A 15,025-nucleotide genomic window follows, 5' to 3' on the forward strand; every position below is an offset into this window, starting at 1 on the left:
ATATATACCTATATCTGACTGATAATTATTCTGAAATTATTCTTCCAGGAATGATATTATGTTTTTACACTTAAATAGCATTAAAAAATTTAATTTTCATCTTTTGTACACATCAATGGAAACCTCTGAGGTGATGACATCATCAGCGAACTCATTTGCAGACTCACATCAACTACTTTACTATAACTCTTTTGCAGTAATTGGCGAAACTACGCAATTTCATAACTTTCCTTCTTTTCATACGATTTAGATCAAATTTTCGCAGTTTTTGCTTGTAAGATTTTACTCTTTCTTATCAGACTAACTTGTAACTGGCTTGGAATTCCCCTTTGCCTGGTCCAGAAATTCGCTTTTGAATAAAGAGGTCATATCCGATGAAATAGAATCCGTGAACGTTACGAGGCAATGCCAATCACTCAAACTCAAGTACGTGATGTTTGTGCGAACGTTAATTATCCCGTTAAACTATTTCAATCACAGTAACGAAATTACTATTCTATTGAATTCATCAGTCCCAAGGGCATGTACCAAGGACATTGTTATCGACATAAGGACAAAAGAAGAAAAAACAATGAAACAGATGCTCATATCCAAACACACACACACACACACACACACACACACGCACACACACACAGATACACAGTATAACAGAAGGATTGAAAGCATGGCCCCGAGTGCAACGGCGAGGAGAAACAAAACAAGATCCTTGTGTTTCTTATAGCGTTGGAAATGATACGCAATATTTTCAATTAAGCATTCTAGTTACAGATCCGTGCCTTCTACCCCTTGAAAGGGATTGTACAGTTTCGGTTGAAATGGGGCTTTAGGTTTCCAACTTCTTTTGAGATATATATATATATATATATATATATATATATTTTTTTTTTTTTTTTTTTTTATGAGAAACTTTTTATGAAATATGAAAGAGCTTATATTTCTAAGAGGAATATTTTATGGCGTCGGTCATTCAGAATTGAAAGGGGCAAAGGGTTTCAGGTTAAGAGCAACCTCTCTCACACTATCACCGTATATTCCCAGACTGAGCAAATCAACAAACCCTTTGCCCCTTTCAATTCTGAATGACCGACGCAGATGAATTTGAGGTCTATTTGATGAAAATTGGTTTTGAAATGGCTGAGATATTCAAAACAAAGCGATCCTAATAAAAGGTGAGACGCACCTTTTGTGATGCTCTTTAACATTTCATAAAGTGGTTTCTAAGTATATCGCAAAAAAAAAAAGAGTTAAAAGCTGAATCCTCAACTCAACCAAAACTATACAATCCCTTTAGTCCATCATTCCTAGCTACTCCAAAAAACCCACAGATCGTGCGAAGGATACAAGTTTTCCTAGTTTCCTTTTATACTGTATGCACCCCCTACCGGAATCTGAATTTCCGCTTTGATAACTTTCAAAATAGTTACACAAACTAAATGCTATTTCAGGGTATGAAACTATAACTTGTTACCCACATCTTGCAGAAATCCCCATGGGCCAGTGGTCACCGAGAAATGTGGATCTTTGTAAAGTATGTCTTTTATTTTATCATGTTTATCACTTGGATGCTCTTGGCATCCATATGAATTGAAATATTTTGCTCGCAGTTATAACAGGGCAACTAACAAATGAATTCAAATTCTGTGTATAACATTCTATCAATATGTAAATAATGAATATGTACATATATAACTATTATTGTTCATGATCATCCTGATGAAAAAAAGAGAGCAAAAAAGAGAAAAAGAAAACAGAGAACAGAAAGCCAAAAAGGAGGAAGATCTCAATCCATTCTTCCATGAGTTAATGATTTTATATCTTTCTTCAGTCATTAATATTCACACCTAACCAACGTTTGCAAAAAACTTTAAAAAGCTGCTTTCTTTGTGACGTAATTCATTATATTAATTCCCGGAGTTGAAAATTAAAAGAAACAAAAGAGGCATTTTTGTGTGGGTGTGTGCGAGAACACAATGAACAACTTCATGTTTGTAAGGCGGGAGCTCACGTTTTACAACCCATCCCCTTTAAAGACTTGGAGGGAAAGGATACAAAGATCTCCATTTCTCTGCCATCAATGCACCAAATCGAATGGGAGTTTTCTGTTTAGATGTATATAGGTAGCAACTCATAGTTACATACCCTGAAATTTCATTCTTATTCATTTATCAATTTTTAACGCTGTTCTTGCTGAAAGTTTGGAACATACGGTAGAAGGATATTGAAGGAATATTTGTGTGTGAGTCAATGACAAACCTGTGCAGAGCTACCAAGTCTCACGCATTCTGCGTGAGACTCAAGCATTTAGGGCCTGTCCCACGATCTCACGCAGGACACCCATTTTTCTCACGCATCGGGTGAAGTCTGCAATTTGTGCCAAAAATAAGGAGCATAACTCATAGGATTCAAGTGATAGTTGCAATTGAAGGTATATTTCCCTTTTGTCTTTCAAAATTAGTAAAAAATGGTCACTTAAGTATGCACCAGATCGCATCATTAAGAGCTAATAATTCAAAAAAGCTCCTTACTATGGGAGGGGTGACACCCTCCTCGTTCGCGTGCGCATGCGCGCGAGCGCCGAAACGCCGAGCCATGAAAATCTCACTCATAAAAGTTTTTTGAACTTGGCATCTCTGCCTGTGACGCTATCACTTCGTCTACTTTGAAGTTGTGGTTGCTACTAACTTGAGAAAAGTTGATGTTCAGTAATTTCTTAATTTTATGCCTGATTTGATGAAACTTCTAACAGTTTCTTTCTTTTATCATTGTACTTTTTACAGCTAACTTTAACATCGCCTGGAATGTCTCTTCTAACATGAAGTTTTTTACGCAATTTTAGAATTGTCTCAATATTTGTTTATAACATACCTTTTTCATCATGACAAAATTAAGACACATCTCTAATCAATCAACACTGTAAGTATCAGTAATATATATGCATCATATATACATCACATACACTCCTTATTTTTTATATATGTGACCATAGTAAACATATACAGGAAATGAATTTTATATATATATATATATATATATATATATATATATACATACATATATGCCCCCCCCCCCAAAAAAAAAATACAATCAGATTTTCGCATTGATAACATTAAATATGATTAAACTGTCTAAATGCTAAATCAGGTTCTTAAAACATAACGTCTTAACTCTATTTTGCATAAAACCCCATTCAATTTGGTTAAGCGGTCACAGAGAAATGTGGATTGTTGTAAAGCATGTCATGAGTCTGATTCTTCCAAGTTTAGCACTTGAATGCTCTTGTGTATGAACACAATAGACAGAACTTGGAGGGAAGAGATTCCTGACATCTACGAAATTCCTCATTTCTCTTTGACCACTTAAGCAAATCGAATGGGGTTTTCTGTAAGATGTGGGCAATGAGTAATAGTTTCGTATAGTCTGATATTGTATTTGAATTGATTCACTATCTGCGGAGTATTCCGTTGTAATTTTTTTTTTTGTGGACATAATCATATTAATTAATTATATATTTATACAAGGGCACGATATTAGCGGTGGCCCGGAACCATTGAATATTGATAATGGGCCACCGATTTTCCAACAAGTGCTATTTTTTCGTGGCCCGATCTGTTATGTTTCCGTTCATTTCGGGCCATGCACTACAATTTTATTCCGTGCGATCAAAATTTCAGATTTAAAGATTTTGGGGGCTCGAACGGGCCACCAGAGTTAAAGGTCTTGGTTACCTTTGGGAGCAGTGATTTAAAATATATCTTAGATATCACATTTTTTGATGCATATGATTGTGTAGGTCTGTTGTATCACAAAATATCTTACCATATAAAATTTTCGCAATAAAGCCTGAAATATAGGGAGATATCAGTATTTTTCTTAATAAACCATACCTGTAGACGGCTTAGTGTGAAAACATTTTCATCGTAACTATTGTTCACATTTTGCGTATCTAACAATACTAAGCATCGATTATACAGATTCACATTTTTTACAGTGGTTGTTTTTATCTCTAACTCACATTTTAGAACTATTTTAAAGCACTAATGCTGGGGTTTTGTTTCACCTGCAAATGGTAAATTATGCCTTTAAAAAAAGGTTAGTGTCAAATCCTGTAATACCCACACATAATTGATACACACACACACACACACACACACACACATATAGGCCTATATATATATATATATATATATATATATATAATGTAACAATAGAGGAATGCATTAAATGCCAATTGCCTTGAGTTTAATTCAAAATCCGAATTTTCAGGGGCCTCCCCCTTCGACAGGAATTAAAGTGCTAATGAATTCTCACAGTGATATCACTGTGAAAATTCATTAGCACATTAAATGTACGGTATATATATATATATATATATATATATATATACTGAACTCCCTGAGTGTAGGAGCTATGATAATCAACAGCAGTAAAAGATCATGGTCAAATGCACACAACCACAATGCCTTTTTGTTTGTTTGTTTCTTGATTTGCTCAGTCTGGGAATATACCGTGACAGTTTGAGAGAGGTTGCTCTTATTCCTGAAACCCTTTGTCCCTTTCAATTTTGAATGACCGGGACGCAGATAAATTGCATGCACATTTCGAAAGGTCGGTGTTTCCTTCATTAAATTCTAATGACTGCTGTGAAGGATTAATCAGACAATTGAGAAATCAGATCAGACAAACTCATTCTCCGAACAACGAGAATAGCAAAGAGACTGCGATCCTCCCGAAAATTACCTCCCCCAATTTTCATGGTGTGATGGATTACAGAGCTTCAAGCAATAAAACCTAAAACGCCGGAGTGAGTAATATAAGAGGAGCTATGTACGAAGACGGCAAACGCTGAGAAATTACCTGAATCCAAAGATATTTTCGTCTGCTGTGAGAGTTCATCTTAGATAAGGAATCTCACATTTTATATAATTTGATAAATCTTGATAGGTATATATATATTATATATATATATATATATATATGTACAATATATATATATATATATATATATAATATGTATATATATATATATATATTTAATATATTCATATATATATATATATATATATACGACGCTAACGTCTTTGTCTGGTGACCCGTTTAGGTTACTTAAACCGTTAAATCTGACATTTTGGTGGCCCGAAAAAGGTATGTACTGGCCAGAAATAAAAGCAAAAGAGACAATCCATCTTTAATCCGAGTTGCCCGATCGGGCCTAAAAATAGATAGATAAGTAAAATAGAATGAAATAGATAAATAAGTAAATAATTAGATAAATTTGGTGGTCCGGCAACAAGTTTTTGTGGCCCCAGGCAACCGCCAATGTCGAGCCCTGTATGTATACACAAATAATTTAAAATGATACATCATGAGCGGTTTAAAAGACATTTAAACAACACGTGAAATTCCAGCCGTTCGATTATTGTCTTTGAACTTTGGATAACATCAGTAACATGTTGCGTGAGCTCAAGTGCACTACTAGTATATAGTATTATCATACCAGGTCATTTGCAAGCAAAATGCTTTATATGACTAATAGGAGTCAAATTACAGAAATGAATGATTGTCAGTTATTCATCTGCTGTGCACAGAGTGTAGAATAGTGCATAGTAACTGTTCAACAATCTGTAGTATAATAAAAGATATACAATATATTCGTAGCACTAACTCCACAGAAGTTGTATAGTGCCCTTAATCGCGCAGTCACTACAAAATAAACGAAGACCGTCCCGTGTTGCCGTTCACTTTACTGAATGAAGCATCAAAATTCAGAATCATTTAAAACATTGAAACAAAAGGCTGCCCTTTGTCTTAGAGAAAGTCATAAAAAAATGTTCACATTTAATAAAGGCAGCTTTGTATTGTAATATTTTTCTTTTCAACAGATTCAGAATTGTAAATAAGCTTACATTCGAAGGCAAGCTGTGTTTCTCCCGAGATGTTCTCATTAATTCTTTGTCTGCTGTCCAAAAGTCAAACAAACAAACAAACAAACAAACAAACAATTTCAGTGGCGTTGCTAAGACTTTCCGATTTGAAAAAAGAAGAAAAAGAAAAGAATTTGATAGACAAAAAAAAAAAGAGAGTGAAACTCTGAAGTATATCAAATATTGATTATTTTCTTACCGAGAGGGAAGCCGTGTGAAAATCCTGATTGGTACCAAGCCGCCACGCAGCATTTATGAAAGCGTTTGGAACGATAAGTGAGTAGCAGACACACGCGGTAATGATTTATAAAGCGATGAACACAAAGGGAGGCGCAAACAGAAACAAGCCGGGGTGGTGGTAATGTGAAATGGATGGGACTTGGTTTTGCAGTTAATCGTATAATTACGCCATATCGCGCACGTATCATTCTGAAACGACAACATCTGCGCATGTGCACTTTGATTGGAGTTATATACACAGTAGGGGCAAACGTTCTGCAGGGACGGTGTGGATACTTTGTTGTTGGTGGTGTTTTTTTTTTTGTATTTAGATGAGTTTACGTAAAGATTTATGCAGTTCACCAAAATTGCCTATCCATCCCTTGCTCTCTGTCCTCTTTTCCCCCTAATCCTTACGGCAGAGATTGTCTGTGTGCGTGCGTGTGTGTGTGTGGATTTACCATTTCCGGAATGGTAGTTCAACATTTTGGGTGTTAAATTTAACATTTAACAAAAGGTCTTCGGAGTGATACACAAATACAAATGTTGATTTAGCGTTTTATTTTTTAGAGAAAATGCATAATATATATATATATATATATATATATATATATATATATATATATATACAGCGTGTCCCAGAAAAAACGAAACCGGATTTCCATGCAACTTTTTACTATCGAAATCATACATTTTTCTTTATGAGATATACATCAATGGAAAGATAAACTTTTCTTCTTTCTTTTGATGTACAACTTAATGTTCATTGTTCATGCATGACTGAGTTAGAACAATGAAAAGGGGTGCTACCAAATTTTCATTTGCACGCGCAATTGGTGATTTTAAGTTAATTTTTCAGACTTTTAACGTTACGTTTTCGAAAAACAAAGTTCACAACCCAAATATTCATATTGTCTTCTTTCATATGAGACCTTACACGCCAAATATAAATAACGCATGCTTGAGAAAAATTTGTATGAAAGCATGCTTCATCTTTACCAATTCTACGGATAGTCGAAGAAAACAAGCATTCAGCTCTCCCGACTTAGCATTAGACAATGGGCTCATCTGCACCATTGAATTCACACAAAACCGCAGTGCTACAGTGAATGTTGTTCGGGGGATGGGGGTATTAACAGAGAATGCTATATGAGACGGAAAGCCCTTTGTTGCCATTTATTTAGAATAAGCTATGAGACATAACCAATAATTGAAGACTAATATCGTGAGTAGTCTCAGGCTGCACGCAGTCCAATGGCTACGGGAAATCAACATTCCAACAATGATACACATTTTGATGATTATACCTCAAACTTATTTCACTGTTTTTATTCCTCTCTACATTTCCCTCACGCGTGGTTAGTCCTTCATCACTGACAGGATTTTGAAGTTTTTGAAGGGGAGGCGAAGCAGAAAGAGACGGTACATCACTTTATTTATCACTGAACTTGCGCTTCTAACATTTCAAAGGTGCAAGTGCAGGGCAGAAAGTCGTCTTTTTTTTTGGGGGGGGGGGGGGGTCGGAAGTTTTTTTTTTCGGTCCGTTACTCCCATCCCACCTTCCTAATTATTCCGCTGATGAACACCCTTTGCTCTGTAGTTAGCTGCATGGTCAGGCAAGCTCATGATCACGTGCTAATTTACGACCCTATTCACAACCGAACCGTCTGTAACATTCCCTTTTACCCCTTCTCTTCATGTTTGTGTAAATTCATTGAAGCATGAAGGCTATTGTTATCTGCCAAGTCGGGCAGGCGTCGGGAAAGTTAACTGCTCCTTTTTTTACTATCTATCTATCTGGGTAAAATGTAAGGATATTTTCAAATTAAGTTTTCTCGAGCAGGCGTTGATCATTTTTTTACGCATAGGATATCAAATGAAAGGAAAAAGAATGGATATTAAAGCTATGATTTTATGTTTTGTAAAAGATTGCTGAAAAAGTCTGAACATTTATTCAAAGTCGCCATTTGCTCGTGCAAATGAAAATTTAGTAGCACCACTGTCTATTGTTCTAACTCAGTCATGCATGAATTATGAACGTGTTGTGCATCAAATGAAAGAAGAGAATTGTATCTTTCAATTCATGTACATCTCATTGAGCAAATACAGTGTATATGATTACGATCGCAAAGAATTGCAATGAAACTCGGTTTCGTGTTTTTTTTTTCTGGGACACGCTGTATGCAGAAAAAAAAGTACCTATCTAATAATGAATCGATAAATTGTCAGAACGCCCCAGCTGAAGCGAAAGGAATGACTGGTTTGCGGCAGAGTATATTCCACGAACAGTATAAAAACAAACACGCACTAAAGAAATTAATAATTTCCGTTCATGTGAAAGGAAATCCGATGTTCGACGACAGTCATGGCTTTTTCGAATTTATGCATTATTCTCGGTAACCCTTTATCTTGCAGCATAATTTATCTGTTGACTGGTGACTCATCATAATTTCCTACGGCCAGTTTATCCTGAATGTTGTACTGTTATCACTATATGAATGAAATTGAATACAAAACCATCCGACAAGCACAATCCAGTGTCATTACAGAATGACATTCAATGTAGAAACAGTCAGTTGCGTGGTTAGTATATTAAGTCAAGTGAAGAATGACCGCCATTATCTCCTCTCTATCTCGAACATTTTATCATTTCATTATGGCACAATCCCATTTTTGTCTAATGATAATCCTACTTTCAATTCGTCAGACTTTCCCCCGAGTCCAGTCAATATTCATTCAGCTCATTCATTTACAACTTATTCTGTTGTCAGGGAGTTGTATAAGCATCCTACCGATAAGGTTCCAACGTTTTCACTCGAGTAACACTTCCAGAGAAGATCGTGTTATTATCTACAGATCTGCTGTCATTTACATGAGAAATTCGACAACATTCTAAAGCCCCTTTGACACATTTACGGATCGCATCACGGATCATACTGTTCGTATAGTGGTCGTCTGAGAAGCTTAAGTGACCCACAAACACCTACTTGCTGTTTTTTGTGTTTTGATTTTGTGTCTTGTTTTGCTTTGTTTATGTCATAATTTTCCAGAAAAACTGAGAGTTTGCAACAAAGAGATTTGCCTCTATGTTGCCGACAAGCAGAGAAGTATGTAGGCTGCTGCAGATTTTCTGGTGTGCTTGTTATACTTAGCTCTGAAGGCATGTCGCCTGAGAATTATTAAGTATCAAAAGCAAAGCAAAAGTCATCTGTCAACATTTTGGAGATATCTTATGTGTAAGGACCGCGAAGGGACCCAGTTGCATCCGTGCTCTTCCTTAATATCCGTGTTAGCGCCGTATCGTTTCCGCTGTGGTTCGCAATCATGCCTTGTTTATCCGTGTAGGCACCGTACTTGCCCGTGTAGCCTCCGTACTTGCCCGTGTAGACACCCAGTTGGGATCGTATTCACATTGGCATTAAGAGGAAAATCGATATTTTGCATGCCGGAACACCACGGATGACGATCCGTGGTCATCCGTGTAGCAATCCATGAAAGTGTAAAAGGGGCTTAACACACAATTTAAACAGTCGCTAAAAGAGCACTACTTGCTTTTCTTCACGGATACCGAGCCGTCTACTCACGGAATGCAACCGTAATACAGAATGCGACTGTAATACAGAATGCGACCTTCGTGATCTTTTATTACAAACCAATAAAGAATTCTTTCAAGTACAAATGGAATAGTGCACGCTTGAAAATGATTTGAAAAATACATAAAGGTCTCTTCGTTAAACACTCATCACGTATCGATATCATACAGGTTTTTATCTTTCCTGTACATACTACTATTACATAATAATTAACAACTGTCCACGTGTAGCAAAAGCAACAATACTTCACTACACATGATGTATACAGGAGCAGAGATTACCATTTCTGCAAACCGAAGGCTTTATCTGTGCATTTTGTACTGAAGAAAAAAAATACAGATGTACAGTGTATATAAAAAACCATCAAGAATGGATGTAGGTAGGTCTACATCGGCATAAACTGGAGCAATGCGACTGCAGCACGCGGATATTTAAAATAGGAAGCATTCGCCCTCCTCTCAGACACAGTATTACACCACATGACGCCTGTTGGATGGCGCTTCATTTACAATTGGATGAAATTTACTGATCTTAGCCTTTGACCGTGAGAATCGATGGTTTAACATCCCCCATTTGCACAAAGAAGGGTTTCACACACTTTTCTAAACTTTTCGAAGATGCATTTCTATTCGTCGCTGACTTTGTGGTGGCGAGAAAAGTCAATCGCCCATGACCTCAACCTTTTGCCCCCATCTTTTCAGCAACATACCAATATATTTCTATTACAGCACCAATTCATACAATCAATGGACTTTACTGGCCGTTATATGAATTTTGGGTTAAAGTACAGTAACCCTGACCTTTCGCCCGTATTTTACCTGTTCGTTTAAATTTCTCTCCTTTTAAGATCAAATTATTACTATGAATATTGGGGCATTCGTAGCTTACAAAATGGCCAGGAAAACGAACTTTTTGTTTTGTTTTGTTTTGTTTTTCAAAGTCCAGTGACCTATGACCTTTGACCATGAACAAGTCATCGGGCATTATAACATTATTACATTGTACATGCTCCCGACACTTTTCGGGATAAGGAATAAGCAACAACTCAGCATTTACGCGACACCATTTGGAACATCGATGATGAAAATCTTCCAACAACGGGAACTCTGCATTATTATGTTCATGGCCGACGTCTCTACATGGCAGCGTTGCATGGTTATATAACGAACAATTCACTTATGCACGTACGTGTGTATACATGTCATTCATGTACGTACCAATTACGACTACTCATAAAACAAAAATACCCATATGCACTTCATCAAGTTATTATAATATATGTTCTCCAACGTCGCGTGAAAGGGTCAAGATGATTAAGTTGGGCCAAAGTGTGGGTTGGGCAAACTGTGTGGTTAAATGGCAAGTGCCGTTCCTTTTACTGAATGGACTGACTGATCTATTTCTAGTCTATAGGTTTGAAACCCACATTCATTTTTGTCCACCTGTGTGCCGAGGATCAGTGGCGTGATGGCATAGGGAAAGGGGAGAGCTCCTGACATCACACATACCAAATTCGGGAAAATCAGAAAATCACCAAAAAAAAAATACAATCAGATTTTCGCATTGATAACAGTAAATATGATTAAACTGTCTAAATGCTACATCAGGGTCTTAAAACATAACGTCTTAACTCTATTTTGCATAAAACCCCATTCAATTTGGTTAAGCGGTCACAGAGAAATGTGGATTGTTGTAAAGCATGTCATGAGTCTGATTCTTCCAAGTTTAGCACTTGAATGCTCTTGTGTATGAACACAATAGACAGAACTTGGAGGGAAGAGATTCCTGACATCTACGAAATTCCTCATTTCTCTTTGACCACTTAAGCAAATCGAATGGGGTTTTCTGTAAGATGTGGGCCATGAGGAATAGTTTCGTATAGTCTGATATTGTATTTGGATTGATTCACTATCTGCGGAGTATTCCGTTGTAATTTTTTGTGGACATAATCATATTAATTAAGTATATATTTATACAAGGGCACGATATTAGCGGTGGCCCGGAACCATTGAATATTGATGTTGGGCCACCGATTTTCCAACAAGTGCTATTTTTTCGTGGCCCGATCTGTTATGTTTCCGTTCATTTCGGGCCATGCACTACAATTCTATTCCGTGCGATCAAAATTTCAGATTTAAAGATTTTGGGGGCTCGAACGGGCCACCAGAGTTAAAGGTCTTGGTTACCTTTGGGAGCAGTGATTTAAAATATATCTTAGATATCATATTTTTTGATGCATATGATTGTGTAGGTCTGTTGTATCACAAAATATCTTACCATATAAAATTTTCGCAATAAAGCCTGAAATATAGGGAGATATCAGTATTTTTCTTAATAAACCATACCTGTAGACGGCTTAGTGTGAAAACATTTTCATCGTAACTATTGTTCACATTTTGCGTATCTAACAATGCTAAGCAACGATTATACAGATTCACATTTTTTACAGTGGTTGTTTCTATCTCTAACTCACATTTTAGAACTATTTTAAAGCACTAATGCTGGGGTTTTGTTTCACCTGCAAATGGTAAATTATGCCTTTAAAAAAAGGTTAGTGTCAAGTCCTGTAATACCCACACATAATTGATATATACATACATACATACACACACACACACACACACACACACACACACATATAGGCCTATATATATATATATATATATATATATATGTATATATATATATAATGTAACAATAGAGGAATGCATTAAATGCCAATTGCCTTGAGTTTAATTCAAAATCCGAATTTTCAGGGGCCTCCCCATTCGACAGGAATTAAAGTGCTAATGAATTCTCACAGTGATATCACTGTGAAAATTCATTAGCACATTAAATGTATGGTATATATATATATATATATATATACATATATATATATATATATATATATATATATATATATACTGAACTCCCCGAGTGTAGGAGCTATGATAATCAACAGCAGTAAAAGATCATGGTCAAATGCACACAACCACAATGCCTTTTTGTTTGTTTGTTTCTTGATTTGCTCAGTCTGGGAATATACCGTGATAGTTTGAGAGAGGTTGCTCTTATTCCTGAAACCCTTTGTCCCTTTCAATTTTGAATGACCGGGACGCAGATAAATTGCATGCACACTTCGAAAGGTCGGTGTTTCCTTCATTAAATTCTAATGACTGCTGTGAGGGATTAATCAGACAATTGAGAAATCAGATCAGACAAACTCATTCTCCGAACAACGAGAATAGCAAAGAGACTGCGATCCTCCCGAAAATTACCTCCCCCAATTTTCATGGTGTGATGGATTACAGAGCTTCAAGCAAGAAAACCTAAAACGCCGGAGTAATATAAGAGGAGCTATGTACGAAGACGGCAAACGCTGAGAAATTACCTGAATCTAAAGATATTTTCGTCTGCTGTGAGAGTTTATCTTAGATAGGGAATCTCACATTTTATATAATTTGATATATCTTGATAGGTATATATATATATATATATGATACATATATGTATATATACATATATATATATATATATTTCATATATTCATATATATATATATATATATATATATATATACGACGCTAACGTCTTTGTCTGGTGACCCGTTTAGGTTACTTAAACCGTTAAATCTGACATTTTGGTGGCCCGAAAAAGGTATGTACTGGCCAGAAATAAAAGCAAAAGGGACAATCCATTTTTAATCCGAGTTGCCCGATCGGGCCTAAAAATAGATAGATAAGTAAAATAGAATGAAATAGATAAATAAGTAAATAATTAGATAAATTTGGTGGTCCGGCAACAAGTTTTTGTGGCCCCAGGCAACCGCCAATGTCGAGCCCTGTATGTATACACAAATAATTTAAAATGATACATCATGAGCGGTTTGAAAGACATTTAAACAACACGTGAAATTCCAGTCGTTTGTTTATTTTCTTTGAACTTTGGATAACATCAGTAACATGTCGCGTGAACTCAAGTGCACTATATAGTATAATCATACCAGGTCATTTGCAAGCAAAATGCATTATATGACTAATAGGAGTCAAATTACAGAAATGAATGAGTGTCAGTCATTCATCTGCTGTGCACAGAGTGTAGAATAGTGCATAGTAACTGTTCAACAATCTGTAGTATAATAAAAGATATACAATATATTCGTAGCACTAACTCCACAGAGGTTGTATAGTGCCCTTAATCGCGCATTCACTATAAGATAAACGATGACCGTCCCGTGTTGTCGTTCACTTTACTGAATGAAGCATCAAAATTTAGAATCATTTAAAACATAGAAACAAAAGGCTGCCCTTTGTCTTAGAGAATGTCATAAAAATTTTCACAGTTAATAAAGGCAGCTTTGTATTGTAATATTTTTCTTTTCAACAGATTCAGAATTGTAAATAAGCTTGCATTCGAAGGCAAGTTGTGTTTCTCCCGAGATGTTCACATTAATTCTTTGTCTGCTGTCCAAAAGTCAAACAAACAAACAACCAAATAAACAAACAAACAAACAAACAATTTCAGTAGCGTTGCTAAGACTTACCGATTTGAAAAAAGAAGAAAAAGAAAAGAATTTGACAGACAAAAAAAGAGAGTGAAACTCTGAAGTATATCAAATATTGATTATTTTCTTACCGAGAGGGAAGCCGTGTGAAAATCCTGATTGGTACCAAGCCGCCACGCAGCATTTATAAAAGCGTTTGGAGCGATAAGTGAGTAGCAGACACACGCGGTAATGATTTATAAAGCGATGAACACAAAGGGAGGCGCAAACAGAAACAAGCCGGGGTGGTGGTAATGTGAAATGGATGGGACTTGGTTTTGCAGTTAATCGTATAATTACGCCATATCGCGCACGTATCATTCTGAAACGACAACATCTGCGCATGTGCACTTTGATTGGAGTTATATACACAGTATAGGCAGGGGCAAACGTTCTGCAGGGACGGTGTGGATACTTTGTTGTTGTTGGTGTGTGTGTGTGTTTTTTTTTTTTTTTTTTTGGTATTTAGATGAGTTTACGTAAAGATTTATGCAGTTCACCAAAATTGCCTATCCATCCCTTGCTCTTTGTCCTCTTTTCCCCCTAATCCTTACGGCAGAGATTGTCCGTGTGCGTGTGTGTGTGTGTGTGGATTTACCATTTCCGGAATGGTAGTTCAACATTTTGGGTGTTAAATTCAACATTTAACAAAAGGTCTTCGGAGTGATACACAAATACAAATGTTGATTTAGCGTTTTATTTTTTAGAGAAAATGCATAATATATATATATATATACATATATATATATACAGCGTGTCCCAGA

This window comes from Diadema antillarum, unplaced genomic scaffold (genome assembly GCF_040938485.1).
Source record: "Diadema antillarum isolate AM-2024a unplaced genomic scaffold, OU_Dant_1.0 scf00000028, whole genome shotgun sequence".
NCBI classification, from domain to species: domain Eukaryota; kingdom Metazoa; phylum Echinodermata; class Echinoidea; order Diadematoida; family Diadematidae; genus Diadema; species Diadema antillarum.